At 38.6% G+C, this 18,025-nt stretch overlaps 1 protein-coding gene across 2 annotated transcripts in view; it reads right to left on the reverse strand.

Annotated features, from left to right (window-relative positions):
• Window positions 1-18,025, reverse strand: part of TBL1X (transducin beta like 1 X-linked) — a 190,823-nt gene that overhangs the window by 121,105 nt on the left and 51,693 nt on the right. Inside the window, exon 2 of one of the 2 annotated variants that reach the window (XM_058845891.1) lies at window positions 14,825-14,897. The exons of the other annotated variant lie outside the window; for it this stretch is intronic. The gene's annotated coding sequence lies outside the window, so the exon portion shown is untranslated. The remainder of the gene's footprint in view (window positions 1-14,824; window positions 14,898-18,025) is intronic. 2 annotated transcript variants of the gene reach the window in all.

An 18,025-nucleotide genomic window follows, 5' to 3' on the forward strand; every position in this document is an offset into this window, starting at 1 on the left:
TCAGCAAACCAGACTGAAGTGCTCGATAAGCTGCTGTTCTCTTCCAGCAGCGACCGAGGGCAAAAACAACCCATCACCCACAAACAGGTACAACCACAGCCATCTCTGCTCTCCTGCTGTGAGCCTGAGCAGGCACCGAGGGAAGGATGGGGAGGCCTGGATGTGAACACATCCGTATTCCTGGGCTGCGCTGCCCTGCGTCTGTGCAAAACCTTATGGATGTGCAACACAGTGCTGCTTGCTCACGGTTTTGTGTTTCCAAAAATAAACTGCCACTGTGAGAAAATATTTGGCTTTTACAGAACCTGTGTGTATGAGATACTGCCCTGTGTAGAAAAAGCTTCCAAACCTTGTAGTCCTTATGGAAGAAATATTTTAATCGCATTCAGCACAGGTATACATACACCTGTATGCACACACATACGTGATGCAATTTTCATAGGCAACCTGTCTGTAAATAACTCCTCTCACATGTAAGTAACCTCACTCAAATAACTTTTTTGGGAACCAGACTGTCAAGAACAGTGGGCAACCCAACTCTGAAAAGTGTATAGATCAGGATATTCAATATAATAGCTTGAGAATAGAAAGGTCTGTCTCTAGATGTAAAGCAAGAAGTCATGGCACCTATACTTAGGTTTACTTTTGTCTTCTATTATAACCCAGTTTCCTGTAATTTTTGTAAATATCCCTATTTAACAAGAGTGTTTTGAAACTGGGCAACAAGAAATCCTGGGAGGTGCCATTTCAGTCTCAGCAAAATGTGTTCAGCCGCAGCAATGCTCAAATATGATGGAAAAAAAGTTCCCACTTAAGTTATGTCAACAGAGACTACTAGAATCCATTTGCTGAAGTCCCCCCACTACCCTCTGCGTGCTGCCTGCCCAGCCCTGGCTCTTCTTTTCAAGACAAAACCAGGCTGTAGCCAGACCCCAGCAGCCAGCCCCAAAGGAAGTCCAGGAAGTGGGGTACATGTCCCCATTTGGCCACTTCCAATGGCTTCTGCTTGGCTGGCTTGGCTGTGCTGCACTGGGCTCCCTCCATCTGGATCACAAACAGAAGGTGATTACCTGAGGCCATCAAAACCCTCAAGCCTCAGGCTCAGTTCAACCCACACAGGCTCTGGTGTACGTGCCTGGCTTGGCTCTGCAGGTGCAAAGGCACATTGACGTCATTACATCCAACTCGGACATCTCTTTCCAGCGGCTGGTCCACAAGAGATAACAGTACAATCCCGTTACCTAAGGTAATCATTTTGGTCAGCTTCAAGCAATTTTGTCACAGGCTATCAGTGGCCAGGAATACCGAAACTAGGACTGCTGTCAAAACTATGTGTTTTTAGCACTACACCAAGGAAGTTTCCTTTCTCTACAGAAGGCAGAACAGCCAAGGAGATGACAAACAAACGAAAATGCTATTAAGACTGTAGAAAACCTAAATGTGAGAAAAGCACACCTGAGCTGCCAAGACCTAAGACACTGCCTCTGCTTTGCCTTTTCCAGATGAAAGCAGTCATGCTCTGACCTCTCCCTTCCTACTGCCTGCCTCCCTGGGCCATCAGCAGCTCCCCCACCACCTGCTACTGCTCACAGGCTGGGCAAACAGCAGCAGCTGAACTCAGCAACACTAACAAGATATTCTGTGCCCCAGTACTTGCTCCAGCTCTTGAGCACAAGCATTAAGTTTGCCCCTGAAAACTGCATTTGGAATTTCACACATGCTCACTTAAGGCTGTTAAATAAATATGGTTCCCAAAACCTAATTACTAATGCTGCAAACTCTGTAACTGTTTCCCAAAGTTACTACATGGCTTTGTAACAAGCCTAATGGAAAGGAGAGCTGTACACCAGAGATGATTCTGGCCAGTTTTTTAAGACAAAAAGAATAAACACAAGTAGAGCACCAGTACTTAAAACATGTGATGCCCTCTTCAGTCATCAAAATTACTGAAACATAGCCCTGTTCTACTGGATTAGCCGGTGAAGAACATATTTGTTCTGTGGCCATTGATTTTTACTGGGTAAAGTAGTAAGTCTTGTTTTTCTGCCAACTATTCATGAACCAAGGCAATTTTTTAATATTTTATTTTGAAATGCAGGATAGCTTAAGTTTTAGAGTAGAAAGTCTCCTCACTCCACTAAAATTCAAAGTATGCAAAACCACAGCTCTATCAATCATGCCATCTGTGCTAAAAATGCCTCTTTTTTTTGCTACAAGACTATTATATTATGTGCAGGTGGTAACATCTAAAAATATACAACAGAAGATATACGTAAAACCAGACTATTCATTTTCTTGATCTAAGCATTAAGTAGAAATGAACCCTTGATGATCTAGCTCATACACATCTTGGCACTATGTCACTAGACCTGCAACCCTTATGCCGAAACATCATTTCCAGAAATGAAGCACACAGTTCCCTACACCTGTTTCATACCATCCAACCAGACAAAACAACTTGGTCTCTTCCAGGAAGGAAGGAGTTCAGCACTGGATTGAGGAGTCAGACAAGCACCATATGGCTAGAAGGGACAGGAAGACAAAAGTGAGGGCTGAACTCTCTCAGTGGCAGCAAGTTACATTGGCTCAGCTGTTTTGTCTAATCAAGTATTCTAAATCAATTAAGAGTGAAGCCAATTTGTACACATGAATCTTTGTATTTATAAATGAACCTAAATATTCCACAGTAATATTCCATACGGTTTATTTCCTGTAGTACACGGATAGAAACCAAGGACTAATTGAGCTCATTAGCCATGAAAATATGCTGTTTTATCAGGCAAGCTTTTGTCCAGCAATACAAAAAAAATGAGCAGTGAATGGATGAACCCTTCCTGCTCTATAAGACAACGGTTCCCCATGAAGGAATGTTAGTTAATTCCAGTTAAAAGTAAACATGCTCTCTCAGTTGTTTGGAGTTGTTAACAGGTTTGTAAATAATTCTCATGCATCTTCCTTCTCAGAACATCACATATCTCACAGGTTTTAAAGGAAACAGACGCTTTCTGTGTGTGGAGAGTATTTTTCCAGGTTTTAGCTTAAGCGGTGATGCTCAAGCAGAGCAGGGTGGCTGCAGACACCTGCAGAGATGATCCTCCACAGATGCCTTCCTCGCCTCCCTACACAAATGGCTGAGTCACTCATCATTCAATGGCCTGGGACAGTGAAGTACAGCCTGTCCTAGGCAGCCCTGATCTGGCCATGGTTTGCTTTAAAAAGGTGCACAGCAAAGTAAAGCATTTCAGCCGTGACTCAGCAGTGTGAATTAATTGCCAGCCTAAGCTCATTTACAGCCTATGGCTGCCGTGTGTTGGGGACAGACTGTCGAGCTGGCCGGGAGCTCGCTGCACATCTTTCAGCCCCGGGCAGCAGCACAACAGGGCTGACAGTACCCTGGAATGGGAGAGCACAGCTCAAGGAGAAGGGGAAGGAGGGCAGGACGCTCCTTTTGATTGGCTCAGGTCAAATGCTAAGAGATGGATTCCCTTGGTCCACAGGAGGAAGCAGAAGCCAAGTGGTCAGTGAAGCTGTGAAGCATCAGGCACCTTTATACCCTCCATGCAAAGTGAGTGGAACAGAAAGCACTGCTTAGAACAATCTTGTATAGTCATCCTGCATGCACATACACACCCATGTGCAGAAATTAAGTACATGCTTTGGTCATACTGGAAAGCACAGGGAGGTAAGAAATAAAGAGAGTCATCATAATCTGATTAGCTGTGTAATTAAGACTAAACTGGGAGATCAATGAGGGAAACTATACGGAGGGTTTTTTCCAGCAGAGTATGCTAGAGGAAAAATAAGAAATCTGGTGGAAATCTAATGGGATAAAGTAACAGATGGTAGGTGGACACCCAAGGGACATGGAACATGCTTAAAGATGATAATGGCCAACAATATGATTAGGAGTACATGCAATCTCACAATGCACTGCATGAAACTGAAACCTAAGTACTAAGGCCATAAACCCTTAATATTAAAGATTAGATTTACATACTTTTATAGACACCTACAAGACAAATAAGAAGAATGCTTACAAAAAGGTTCTAGATGACACAAGTATCTGGGCTATTTAAGGGAATGGCTTGTGTGGCCATCTTGAGAAGCTGGCAAGTAACTGTCTACAAATATGATACAGGACCACAATGAATAATTTACTCACTACAGAAAAGAACAAGTACAAACCACCATCATCTAAGCAACCTGAAGCCTACTTCACACTACATCACTCTACTGTCCTGTAAGGAGTCTGGGGAGAAAAAGGTAGATCAAATCCTACCCACTTTTTCAATCACAAATATACCAGCAACTTCCAATAAAACTTTCCACGTAACACACTGTTCTCACAGCTGGTACACGTGCAGGAGTAGGGACTGCAGTCTAAAAGCTGGACACACAAGCAGGTCAAGCCAAGATGGCCACTGATGCTCAGGCACTGCTTTCAATTTTTTCTTGTGCATCATCAAATTTGCTACAGCAGTCTCATGAAACTGTGGTGGTCCTGTGCCTTCTAAATATTTGCCAATAATTAAATACCTATAAGCCAATACAGCCCAGCTGCAGAATCACTTATTTCTCCAGAAAATAAATGAACATTATATATGAAAACGCCAGATATATACAGATAGATGGATACATACATATACAAAACAGTGTTAAAATGGAGTTAATGTAAACAAATGATAAAAAAATATATAAATCAATGCTGTATTATAATCCAGTTACTTATGTAGGTTTTAAAATATGTCTGATTGCACTCATAGCACTGATGAAGACAATCATACTGCACTAAATATCATTAAACACTTTAACACGATAACTCCTTTATCGTCCCTACACAACCACTTTGATTTTATTTTGCCACCACAGGACAAGAATAACCTCATAATCAGAATGTCAGAAAATTCTTACTCCGTTATGAGAGCAAACTAAATAAAAAGCAGGGTCCTCTCCCAGGCACAGTCCTGCTTTCAGCTCTCCCATCTCCAACTGGCACTAATTTAAATGAGGGGACTGGTAGATTTAGCACTTCAGCTGATATCAATTACTGCTGTATCACGCAAAGCACTCCCTGAAGTAATCAAGAACTAAGCTGCTTATGGAAGCAGTGTAAAAACTGCACTTGAAATTAAACAGAAGCCAGTACACAGCAGAGACATAACCATCTCCTCTGCAGGAAAAAAAGATTTAAATGGGCAGCTGCATTCTGCATCAGCAGAATTGCAACCATTTCTGTGAATGGCTTTAAGGTGCATAGAGAGGTCACTGTGTTCCATAGATTGGGTTACTGCAAAACCAACAGATAATAACTACATAAAAGAAGTAACTGGGCACTGGACTGCCTTAAAACAACTGAAGAGAAACAGAATAAGCCAGAACGATGCTGACTCTGATAAAGCTTCAGAGTAAACATCATCCTCTAATTTACTTAAAACTAGATTATGGAAACTTCCCAGTGACTTTACAATCATAAAATCCAAAAAAATAAACTCCAAAACACAGAATTTTTTTTAATTTTTTTTTTTTTTTTTTATCCTCGTGCAGGAAAATGGTGGGAGGTAATGGAAGTGGGCCCAATTAAATATGATGTAAGGAACCAGTGAGAAACAAACTCTTCAGAAGCCTAAGTGTAACAGCTCTTGCACTGCTGTACTTTTGTCTGTTCTCAGGATCCCACCTCAATAGCTTCTGCCCAAGGACAATTTTGTTTTAAGGATGCTTAAGGCAGTACTTGTCATATAGGGCACGCTCACTCATCTGAGGAGACAGCTCAAGCCACTGCAGCCCCCCTTGCTCTGAAAGGGCAGATATAGATAGGCATCCTGGCACCTTTCCATCCTACAATTTCCTACTGCTATTACACTGATGATTCAAATCTAATTTTAACAAGCAAGCAAGCCTTCTGCTGTCAGCAGCCATTGTTCCAAGACAGAAGGAAAATACTTTAAGCACATTTTCGTGCCTTTCAACATCTGCATTCTTGTATTGCTTTTGTTCCTGGAGAGGGGCAGAGAAAAGGAAAATAAGGGGAGCACTTCCCAAGATAAGGAGCTAAGATATCAGTGTTCTCACTTATCATATCCTAAACAAATTTAATTTTCCCAAACAATATATGGGTGGCAGAAGGGTATTCTTGATTTAAAGGACTACTGCTTTGAAAATCAAAAAAACTTGCTACTGTAACAAAACAAGATTAAAACCATAGTCTCCTAAGAACGCATTAAAAAAAACTGCCAATTTTTAATTTTTTCAAAAACAGAAAACTATTTTCCACATATTTTGCTGTAATTCAATCCTACACAGCCACAATACTTATCTTTTTAAATAACTGAATATATGAATCTCTTTACAGCTATGCTTGTGTGTAAATAAAACACATTGTTTGTTGTGCTCTACCAGTTCAGAAAGAATCTAAACATTTCCTTGACTATATACTATCTCACAAGATGTGATCATTCACCCTGTTTCTGTGTTGGCCTAAGAGATTGGAAAAAGGAAAGTAATTTGAATATTATTTTGAATATTTTGAATATTTTTAAGATGGCCTTCAAAAGCCAAGTCAACACATAACACGTTGAGTTCTTAGTTGTACAGCAAAAGAAATCATCCCATAAAATGTGCATTATCAGTGAAAAGTTGTAAGGGGTAAGAACATTCACTGAATATACTTAGTTCTGAAGATTATTGTAGAAGAAGGGCATAAACTCAGTTCCAATAATCAAGGATAAGAAAACAACAAGTACAGAAAAGTCTTCCAGGCAAGGAAGAAACAGCCCAGTTTGTCCTGAGTTACAGCACATTCAAGTTAGTTGTATTACACGTCCTGATGTTCATATCATATTTTAATAAATCTACAATAGAAGATTAACTATATCTGCAGATCTCCTATATTAAACAAATGCTGTACTGTGGCTCTGAAATATGCAAGGTGTTTCCACTACCTACAATTCATATCATAGAAGGTTATTTATACATTGGAACAGGAAAAATTTAATAGCAGTTAACACCCTAAAAGGTGCAGAAAATGTTACCTGTGCAATACACTGCTATACTGTTGTCTCAGTGGCAGTAGACAGAACAGAGGGATCAAGTGTTGCAGTCCCCTTAGACAGACATTGTGTAACCTGCCCAAGGTACTTAATTTGATCTCTTTGTTCAAGTCACTGGCATTTGCATTCATTCACATTCAGCAAGCTATTAATCTAAAAAACCTAAGAAGTCTTTCATTTCTTCTTGTCTCCAAACTCCATTTATTCTTCCTATAAAATTATTGCCATAAATAAAATGTTGCATTTGGACCTGCTGTGTTACTGCCAGCCAATTTTGCTGCAGAAAAAGGTCAGGGAAAAAATTATTAAAAAACAAAATAACATTTTTTTCCAAGCTCCCTATATAAAAGAACAGTGCCAAGCATTTAAATAAACTCTCAACATAGGTCAAGCCTTAATGGGCTTGTAAGTGAGCTGTGTGTTTTAAGAACTAACCTTTGGAGCATTACTAAACCATTTCTTGTACAGCAACTGTCGTGTTGCAACTGCCCTCCAGAAATCTGTGACCATCATCTGAACTAAATAACCAGTATGTATGAAAGCCCAAATCCTAACTGAAGGCTTTAATACGCATGAATCCAACAAGAGACACAAGTTATCTCCTACCTCTGCTGGGCTTCCTCAAAAATACAAGTTTTGAAACTCAAGCATGAAATTCTTGCATTAAATGCAGTGTTCAAACAAACGGTATTTTAGAAAGTCATCTGGATGACTTTGGATATGGATATAAAAATTTCAGCTAATTCCTTGTCACAACTTCAACAGTTTTGTCAGCTTTACAAATATCGGGGAAATAAAATCTGTCTCCTGTTTGAATTTTTCTTTTTCTGATTTCCAGTGCATCTTTTTATTTCCATAACATCCAAACAGAAGGGCCTTCTCATATCATAAATCTTCACATGGCAATTCGCAGATGATGGCCAACTCATAATTTCAGTCTTCTTTTAACAAAAAAGATTGGATTTTATGTTTTCTACTAGAAAAATTAGCTCCCACAGAACCACCAAACTATCTCTGCAATAAACCCAAATTCTTAGAGCTCCTGGTATGAGTCCCACTCATCCATGCTGCACTCCCATACCAGCTAAATATCCCCCATTCCATATAGATAGCAAATACACTTTATGTTAGTCTTGTAATCTGATGTCAAAACATCAAATCACTGAATGGGAGGCTTATGTGCAAGATGTACAGGATGGCCACAGTGCACCTTCAGGATACACAAATGACAACTTCTGAAGGAGCTTTAGATATTATGGGCTTGCACAGATTAAAACAAGAAGAAATCACTTTGCTGTTCCTCATCACTATTTTTACAACTGAGTAGGGTAACATGAAATAATGAACCAAATAAGAGCACAATAAGAAAATAAAAAACCACTAACACCTAAGATGACCTGGAGATCCAAAGCAGGGAATCAGGAAAAAAAAATTGTGATATTTAGTTCAGAAACAGCTCAACCCAGCTTTTTCCAGTGACTACAACTGGAGCCAGTAACCGCTGTATTTTCTTACAGATTCAGTGGGTATTTTAAGGACAGCATGCAGGACAGCCTTCTGCAAAAGCAGGCAAGTACTTTCTGTGTGTTATTATCATACAGTATTACCAGAGACATGGCCCTGTGCATCTGGCTTCAAAGCAGAGGAGACACTGCAGCCACTGCCTTCCCCATGGCAAGTGTGCACACAAACCAACAGGCTGTTATGGATGGACGCTTCACACTGACTTGGTAGATATGAAGATGCAGACACAAGGTCTTGAGATTTAATGCAATGAAAAGCAAAAACAGAAATACAAATGGAAAGCAAAGTATGGCTTGGTACAATGCAAGATATAACATGTTTGGTATGAAAAAAATTCAAATCAGTAATAAGGCAGGGAAGGAAGTGAGAGAGCGCACTGAGACATAAATGATATAGGAGGTAACATGGGCAGTCAATCTAGAGAGTAGAATTTTAAAAAAGAAAAGCATCAGGAATCATGCTAACAGAAAAAAAACATATTCTCTACAGATTTAGGAGAACCTAGACTCTTGAATCTCCTGATTTAATGAAGGAGGGTCTCTCAAAAGCAAAAAGGCAAAGAACTCACATTTGAGTAAAGAAAAAGTAATTCTTTTACAGGTGAAAAATGGTAAAGTGGGAAAAGAGAGAGTGGGGTAATTGTTTACAAATACCTAAAGAAAGAATGTGCATAGAAAAAGGATGACATTTTTGTAACAGCTATGGAAACTCAAGAAGGAGTACATGGAAAATGTGAGGTTTTTTGGTGTTTCATTTTTGTTGCAGTTTTTTATATAAAAACATTGAAGGACTAGAAGGAAAGGCTTTTTGGAGGGGAATAACTGTTGGCCTGTAAAAAACTGCCAGAGGGAATACTGGAGAGATACTGCTGGACTAAGTAACAGAAAATGAACTGATGGGAACAGTCCTGCATCAGAAGGAGGAATGCCTTGGATAAAGTAAAAAAAACCACTTCCCAGTCTGCTTATCTGTACACTATGCATACAGCTAAGATATATTACCTGAAAATTTGAGCTCCCTTTTTAATACAACAGTAATGTACTTTATTACTGATTTTAACAGGCTTTAATAGGAGGAAGCATACATTCAATTATTTTCTTACGTGCTTTGAATATAAATGGTGAGCATCTGCACTGTAGTTTACTCCTTCTGTCCTCATGCTCTCATAAAAACAGCTCTGGCACATTTTAGAATTCAGAGCAGCCCTCCCCAGCCCAGACGCTTTCTTGGCTGGTTTGCTGGGATCTATATATCCAATCTAATTATTTTGATTCCCATTTCCAACCCTATCAGTGGTGCAGTGGTGCAAGAAATCAAAATGCCAGTCTCCTGAATGTGTTAGAACCTAAAAGCTAACAGCTACTCATTTGCAGAGGCATCACTTCATGGCCCAAAGCCCCTGTCACCAGGCAATTTACGCTCAGTGTTCTGGATGTGACTTGAGAGGGGTTTTCCAGCGTACCAATACAGAGCATTTCATATAACATTTCAGATATGCTACAGGTTGTTGCATCATCTTATTTTGTCACAGCATAACTATCAAAAAAACCCCCAGCAACGCTTTGTTCAAATTTTGCCTCTTTTTAAAGTCTTGAGTCCTTCTTCTTTGTTATTTCCCCTTTGGTTTCTTAAAAGGCAAAAAATAGGATCATACATGCTTATCTTCCCTTAAGTGATCAGAAGAGAGAGTCAGCAATAATCCTGCCAAAACACCTACTACCCTCTCAAATCAGGGGGATCATATGTTGCTCAGTAGCTGGATTTCCCTGTGGATCTTTCCTCTGCTTCTAAGATGTACCCCTCTTGAATTACAGTCTTACTTAGATGACTAATGCTCAGCACCACCAAAAATATTCCCATTCATTTCTCCAGCTTTTACAAACATGATAACATGACTTGTGTTTAAATATAAGTGTCACCGTTTTACTTTTTATTATGAATATCATATGTTTGGCAAGCTGTCTGACCTTCCTTACGATGATGAATGCTGCAGCAAACAATTTGCTGTATCTTTAAAGAAATGGCCAATTCAATTACATTATGCCAGAAGCTTTCAAATCCCTCTCTGCCAAATGTCTTTGCTGTATCCTGCCACAGACAGCCCATTTGTATTCCAGCACAGTAGGACACTTGTTTTGTTGAAGCACACAGTTCTAGTTAGGTACTATCAACAGAGCAGTATTTCAGTTCTCCAGCTCTGTGCTCCTTCCACCCCCTCTACCCTCGATTATCAGGATTTTCAATTTTACTGACCAAACGTGTATGCATTACTAATTATGTGCATGAAATGCCGTAGATATTGACTGCTACAACAAAATACATTAGTGACCAATTACAGCAGCTCTTGGCAGCAATGGTTATCATTCTAGTGGATTTAATCATTGCACTTAAAGTGAAGCTTGAGATTCCCTTTGAGATTACACCACTAATTGCTTCTGTTTTGCCAGTTACTGCATGAGCTGTTTGCAAAAAGGATCACTTAAGATGCCTTCTAAATATGGGAAAGCAGCAAACAGATGAAGCCTCCTGTAATGAGTGTCCCCCCCCAGTAAAACCACAGTGTCAATTTATTCATACCACAATGCTCCTCTCCGAACCATATCCCCCCGTCACCTCCTCTTCCCTCTCATTTCTTGTTATTTGGGCAGACAGCAGCAATACAGCTGCACTGCTATTCATGGGAATCGTGCCACACACTATCATTTATTTATATAGATACTGAGAATATCACACTGCAAAAATAAAAAAAAAAAGCTTCCCCCTCTCTTCTGTGTTTGCAGAGAGGATACTACTTATTATTATGATTATGACAGAATGTTTAAATGATCTTAGATCATAAAAGAAAAAGGAAAAAACCCTCAACCTAGGCCAAGTACATGATTTATTACACGTACAATACCATCCTAATAGGCTTCCACTCTCCAGGAATTCCTAAAAACAAACACTCCCCTTCCCAAGGAATTTGTAATATAATATATTGTTCTTTAAAAGCCCGCATCTACTTCCAGGTCATCAGTAGTGATGAATTATCTGGTTTACAGCCTCATAAAGCAGAAGTGTCTATATATTTTAATGCTGAGGCCAACCACAGGACTTTGGTACCTTTCAAATGTAATATATGTGATATACAACTTTCCGAACACCAAGAAAGGCTTCAAGTGAAACAAAGAGATGTAATTGTCATCAACATTTTAGGTCTGATCAAAATAAGTGGTCTTTCAAAGACAAAAAGAATGGGGAAGGATTACAACTACAGTTTTGTTAGTTGAGAACAAGCTATTTTAATCAATAAATTTGTTTAAATAAATTTGTTTGGCTCTTTTTCATTAAAATTCCCAGCTTCTAAAGCTTTCCATTATTCAAACACCACTTTGTGAACAACAAAGAAACACTCTCAAAAATATAAAGAAACTCCAACAATCCTCAAAAAAAATTTTCTCAGGAGATAGAAAACCTCCTATATTTGTCCCAACAAACATCAACATTTTTAGGATTTCAACAGATGCTAGGTTGATAAAACTTTAATTAGAAACTTAATTGATCTCCGTGAAAGAGATACTGTAGAGAAAGAGTTTGAAATCCCCAGAGATTTCTACACTATAAACAGTAGAGCATATGACATCTTTAAAAGCTGTCAGAAACCATACACTGTGATTTACAAAAATAATAGCAATCTCTGCAAAATTAACTGCTAAAAGAAGTTGAAAAGCTTCATCCCACGGTATCAACAGGCTACAGCAACAGTACCAGCTGGCTTCACTTCAGCCTCTAAATACAGCACGGACTAATACCTACCAATCCCTGGGAAAGAACAAAATGCAGCAGAACGAGGGTTACATCACAGATTTATCTTGCTTCACACCCAGATGTAGATTTGCACAAAACCCGCTGATCTTTCCATAACAGCAGGCACAAAAACTGCTACACACAGGATCCTCTCAAAACCAAGGCCAGTTCATTTTCATGCTTAACAGAGAAAATGTTGCCCCAAGGCACTCAATTTCAAGTCTGAATGAGAAAATCTGTAGGTGATGCGGTAACTACAGTAACTGGCAAATAAACTGGGTAAAAAACCTAGAGATCAATCCTATATTCATGAAGGAACACACTACACAATTCAATTGGATTAGCCCCATTTCTTAGTTCACTAGTTCTTGACTTCTACTTTATTAGATAACAATTAAGGACAATTTTCAAGGACAAAGTAACATAACACTGACATGGTATCTTTGTCACTGTACCTACAAGGTTCTCCAGTCCAGCAGAATGACTGCCTTTCTTTTGTACAGGCAAACTCCTGTCTCATGTACACAGGCACAAAATCTAAATTATAATTCCAAGAAGACTACAATTGTATCTGGAATTCCTAGTGCTGCCTTTCAAATGAGGAAACAAGAACAAATCAGGAGAAGAAAATATTCTCAAAATGAACAGCTGAGCTTATGTAGCACCCAAAATACAAAAGGTTGGGAAATAGCTGCCTTTCATCACTGTCAAAAGCAATAGACTAAAATACGCAGAGTAGGACTGATAACATAGGAAATAAATGAAAACATTTGCTTCATGTTAGTATAGAAGTTAAAAGAAACAAGGCAAAAACCTCTCTCAAAGGTCTCTGCTGGATTTAAAACAGAGCTGTTGAGCCAACTGTGATTTCAAAACATGCCACTATCATTTAGAGAACACTGAACTTCTCTTCTTTAACAAACCTTATACCTGTTTGCTAGTCCAGAGACCTGATTCCTAAAACCAAACACAGCAAGTGCAAGACAAGGAACCAGAACTTCAATGAGAACTGGTAATGCACAGGAAAGCAACCAGTTCCTTGTAATACAGTCTCAGGCATTATTTGTAATTCAGTACCTAACTTACAAAGCAAAGAATGATAATGCTAAATGCTACCATTTCTTAATGAACTAAAAGTCTTATTTGTGTATAGCTCACAAATCCTGGCAGATTTTTAGGTTACATGTTTAATTCTCTTTAATATTGAAAGCAATGAGAGATATTTTTGTCTACTACTCTACTGCAGGGATAAACACAGTAAATACTCTAGCAAAACGAAATACACTTTTTTATGCAGTGATGTGATTGATATCAATTTATAAGTTCATGTGTTAAGTACAAGAATATGAATAAATCACAGCACAGATTTGGAATGAACAGCACTCGTAACATGTTGAGATCAGATTAAATTCAGAGACTTTCAGCTGGTAAGTCTTGTTTTCAAACTTTAATGTAGATACCAGTAAGGATATTCAGCTTAGTAAAGCTTTCTAAAACCAAAGATAAATCACTGAGCATGAGAAATGCCAGCAGGAAGAAAGGCTCCAGCTCTAGCAATTGTTTCAGAAAACTCAATTCACTTGCCCATTTTTAAAAATATGTTACCAGTAGAAAGAAGTTTCATGCCATAAAAAATTTATCTGCTCATTAATATTACAGACATTTCATATATTAATATGTATGACTAAATAAATGCATTAAATAATAAGTTGTGCATCAACATGATTTTTCAATATGTAAAATAATTTTTTTGCAACCAGAATAATGCTTTGGTTGCCAGGGAAGAAAGCTATGTGCATAAATGGAAAATACTCTTCCTGCCTTTCAGAAAACTGGGTTTGGGACTGGGGGCCTCCAGATGACAAAGAATGTCTACCACATGCCCCATCCAAGCTGGTGAAGAAATGTTGTCCCTGTCCTATTTTAGTGAAAGCAAACCTCAACCAAGACAATAGCTTTTGTCTTAAAAAAACCCCAAAAAAACTTCTAATTAAATGAGCATTCATCCTTTCCAATACAACCTTCCATGAGGTCATCTTCTCAGCCTTCACCCTCTGATAACCTCATATTTAACCTAGCCTGACCTACAGTTCTGCTGAGTCTCAGCGCCTTACTGTGATTACAAACCAGCAAGATCAAGTTAAGCTTTAAGAAACTCAGACATTAGTCTGAAGATAAATAACTGAAAAGGCAATATATCAAAATACCAAGAAATCCTGCCTATAAGCTATGTTTCAGTCTATGAAGACTTCAAGGGTAGCAATAAAAAGAAATGTACTGCAAGGCACTGAAGGCTCTACACCACATTCCCTCCCTTGCAGGTAGGCCTACTACTTCTGGTCTTTGTCAATCCAAAAACCAAAGTACTGTCTAAAGTTCCAACTTCAAATAGGCATGGAGATGCTGAAAAACATTTCACAGTTTTAACATTTTGTAAAGCTGATTTTCACTAAGTATTCACTTACTCAGGTGCAAGAACAGTCAAGGTCCCCAGTTTCCCACAGATTTTCCCTTCAGGCCAGTTTTATCCTTAGGTACCTGAGCAGAATAATAAATAAAATAAATAAATAAATAAATTTACATTATTCCTTATAAATTCATCTCTTAATAATTATATAAGCTTCTATGGGCCCAATTTAAAAATTCATCCCTCCAGCTTTTCTCACAGGATTATTTCCCATCAATACAGTTAACCAGAAGCAAACTCAAAGCTGTTTTCCCCTTGTAAAAAACCTGGGTTTTATTTGACCAGTATATATATATATATGTTTAGATTTACCATGACCCTAAGTGAAAGAGTTTTCTGTAAGAAAACTCATGTAAATTCAACCTAATACACAGTGGGATTGCATGATTTAGGTATATTTCATCACTTGTTTTAAGGAGTACAGAGAGCACACAGTTAAGCTTTTGTTAGCTACATATTTAAGCTACCTTAAAGCTGTTAACATGTGACAAGCAAATCCTACATATTCAATTACTGCTTTAAAAATTGAAAGAAGGTTCATGTACAGGTGCACTGTCACTTAGTTAAGGAGCATAAAAAATAGAGTTGTTCTTTCTCCTGGCACCAGTATGAATTAAAGAAACATTTTCAAAATGTGCCATTCAACCATATGGAACCAATTTTTGCAGACATATGGAGCTCCAATTAAATAAGTGTGGCTTTGCTGACACAAAAGTCCACCTGCACGTATTCAAATTTTCCAGAATTAGACCATCTAATTTAGAGCAGTCCATTTAACAGTAACAGAGTAGAAAAGCAATGTATTTGATATGACACAACCTCTGTAACAACTCTCCTTAAACAGCAATTACAGCCTTACTTTTGACCGTGGTCAGGATATAATCAGATAAGATTGAATTTGTTCCCCTAAAACACAGCTCCTATTACATCAGATCAAAAGAAAATAATTTTTCGTCTTCTCCATCATGCAAGTAAATATATAATTGGGAAATTAAGCAAGGTACAATTTTTCAAAGAAGATTTTACCAGAAGTCAACGGAAATTAAAAAACTGACTGTAACCATACTTCCTAGATTTACCTAGTTTTTTAACATGTATTTTCCCAGAATAAATTTACGGAAAGCATGCCATTTAAAGACACAGACGTCAACAAGCTATATACAAACATCAAGATCCTAAAAAAATCCTAATATAAGTATCCAATGACATGGAAACTAAATACTTCAGAAGTTGGTAGTTTTTTTTTTTCCTTTTTGTTTTTCCCTCAAGGATTTGCAGTTAATTGGGCAGCACCCTTGTTCAAATCTAGTTTGACTGACTTTGTATTAGGTGATAATGCACATTTTTCTTTCCACAGGACCCCAACCTCATTCAGTGAATAAAGTAGCTAGAAGAGAGTAGTGAAACTCAACGCAGTGGCTGCATTCCATATGGTCACAGCACTCTGAGGACAGAAATGCCCATTCCTGGACAGAGCTCCTCTCTGGTGCTGTCAGGTCACAACAGACCCCTGCCAGGGGTATCATCCCAGAGACAAGAAAACTTCAGAATCAGGAGCATTACAAACTTTAGTGTTCAATCAGGTTCCTAAAACTCATTTTTCAGGGTATTTATCTTTCTGTAATAACTAATTTCCTGGAGAAGCTGTATCTACCTAGTTTCCTAGTTAAGGTGACAGACGCCTCCCCTCACTTGTGAGCGCCCCATTCACTATCTGTCTTAGGGTTTCTACAACAAATAAAAGCTTGTTTCCAGAGGCCTATCCTTCTTTGCTACAGTCTTCATACACATCTGTTCCACCTGGAAAGACCACGCAATTCTGAGATCATAGAATTTAAAACTGTATCATAATGTAAATGTCCATGGGAGCTCAGTTAATATATTTTAGATAATCTTAATTCTGAACCTTCCCAGCTTTGCAGGACTTGCTCTTTATAGCTCTTTATTCACGGCAGCTTTCTGAGTTTGGTTCTTTTGAAACAGTAGCCGCCATTGAAAAGGGGAAGGTCCATCTTGCTCAATACAGATACTTGGTCTCCCCCAAAATTGCACCACTTCTCATCCAAGCCTTATTATTACCAGTTCTGGGGATGCACGCTACTGACCCCATCCACTCTTGTCTTTAGGCTCAGTTTCCTACTTGGGATCCCTGGACTGCCTCCCTGCCCCTTTTCAGTGACTACTTCATTCTCAACAACTTCATTACACAGTATTGCACAATTGCTGCCACCCCAGAGTCCCATCAGCCTCCAGCTCTCCCATACTAGCAGCATTCCTTTTCATCTCTCAGCTTTCTGCACCCTTCACACATCTGTTAGTTTTTCCATATCACTTTTCACCTTCCAGTGTTCTTCCTATTTCTTTACTCCCCCACTCATTTCCCATGGTTCCCTCTTGCCCTCGCAGGTTCCAAATTTCTTCTCAACAACTAACTGTATGTGTTTTCCTCGTTCCTACGCAATCTTTGTGATTAGCATGCCACAGCCATGGCTGCTATGCTTTGTGCAGAACTCACATCTAATGATGGGTGTTAAAGAGATCTGTACAAGAGCTAATGAGCAGGGACACATAATTTCAGGATCCCAGAAGAACTGGGGCAGAAGAAAAGCCAAACCAGCAGTGCAGAAATAGAATTTTAGGCATTTAAATACCTCACTACAGACATCTATATATTTAGATGTCAAGGCAGCTGTGTGAAGGCTTTGTGGACTGTTGCTACTTCTGTCTTGCTGTTATATTAACACCATCCACTCTTTTAAATTTAAAAACAAAATCCTTCTACAATCAACCAAAATAAAGTCACTTAGAGTCTAAGTCTCAACCTAAACTTGATCTACATCTCAGTTAACAGCAAGTTACTTACACTTTTAAAAATCATTTTTTCCAAAGATAAAACAGTCCTTCATTCAGTCAAATATATTAAGTGCAGTGGGGGAGGGAAAAGGGGATTTTAATTAAAAACAGGGTTTTCTTAGCACTATTTACCAAGGATAAGTGTTCTTACCTTTATTCTACAGAAGAAAGTAGATTATAGCATACCTTGTAGCATACCTTCATCTACTTTTGCCGGAAAGTAAGAGCTAACCAAAGACATCTTCCTAATCTGTTTCAAACTTCCCTGTCTTTGGTGTGTGGGTGGGTTAAGAGTGCTTAGGCTGAATTTAAGTTGATTCTATAAAATCATAGAATACCAGGTTGG

The sequence above is a fragment of the Poecile atricapillus genome, chromosome 1 (assembly GCF_030490865.1).
Source record: "Poecile atricapillus isolate bPoeAtr1 chromosome 1, bPoeAtr1.hap1, whole genome shotgun sequence".
NCBI classification, from domain to species: Eukaryota; Metazoa; Chordata; class Aves; order Passeriformes; family Paridae; genus Poecile; species Poecile atricapillus.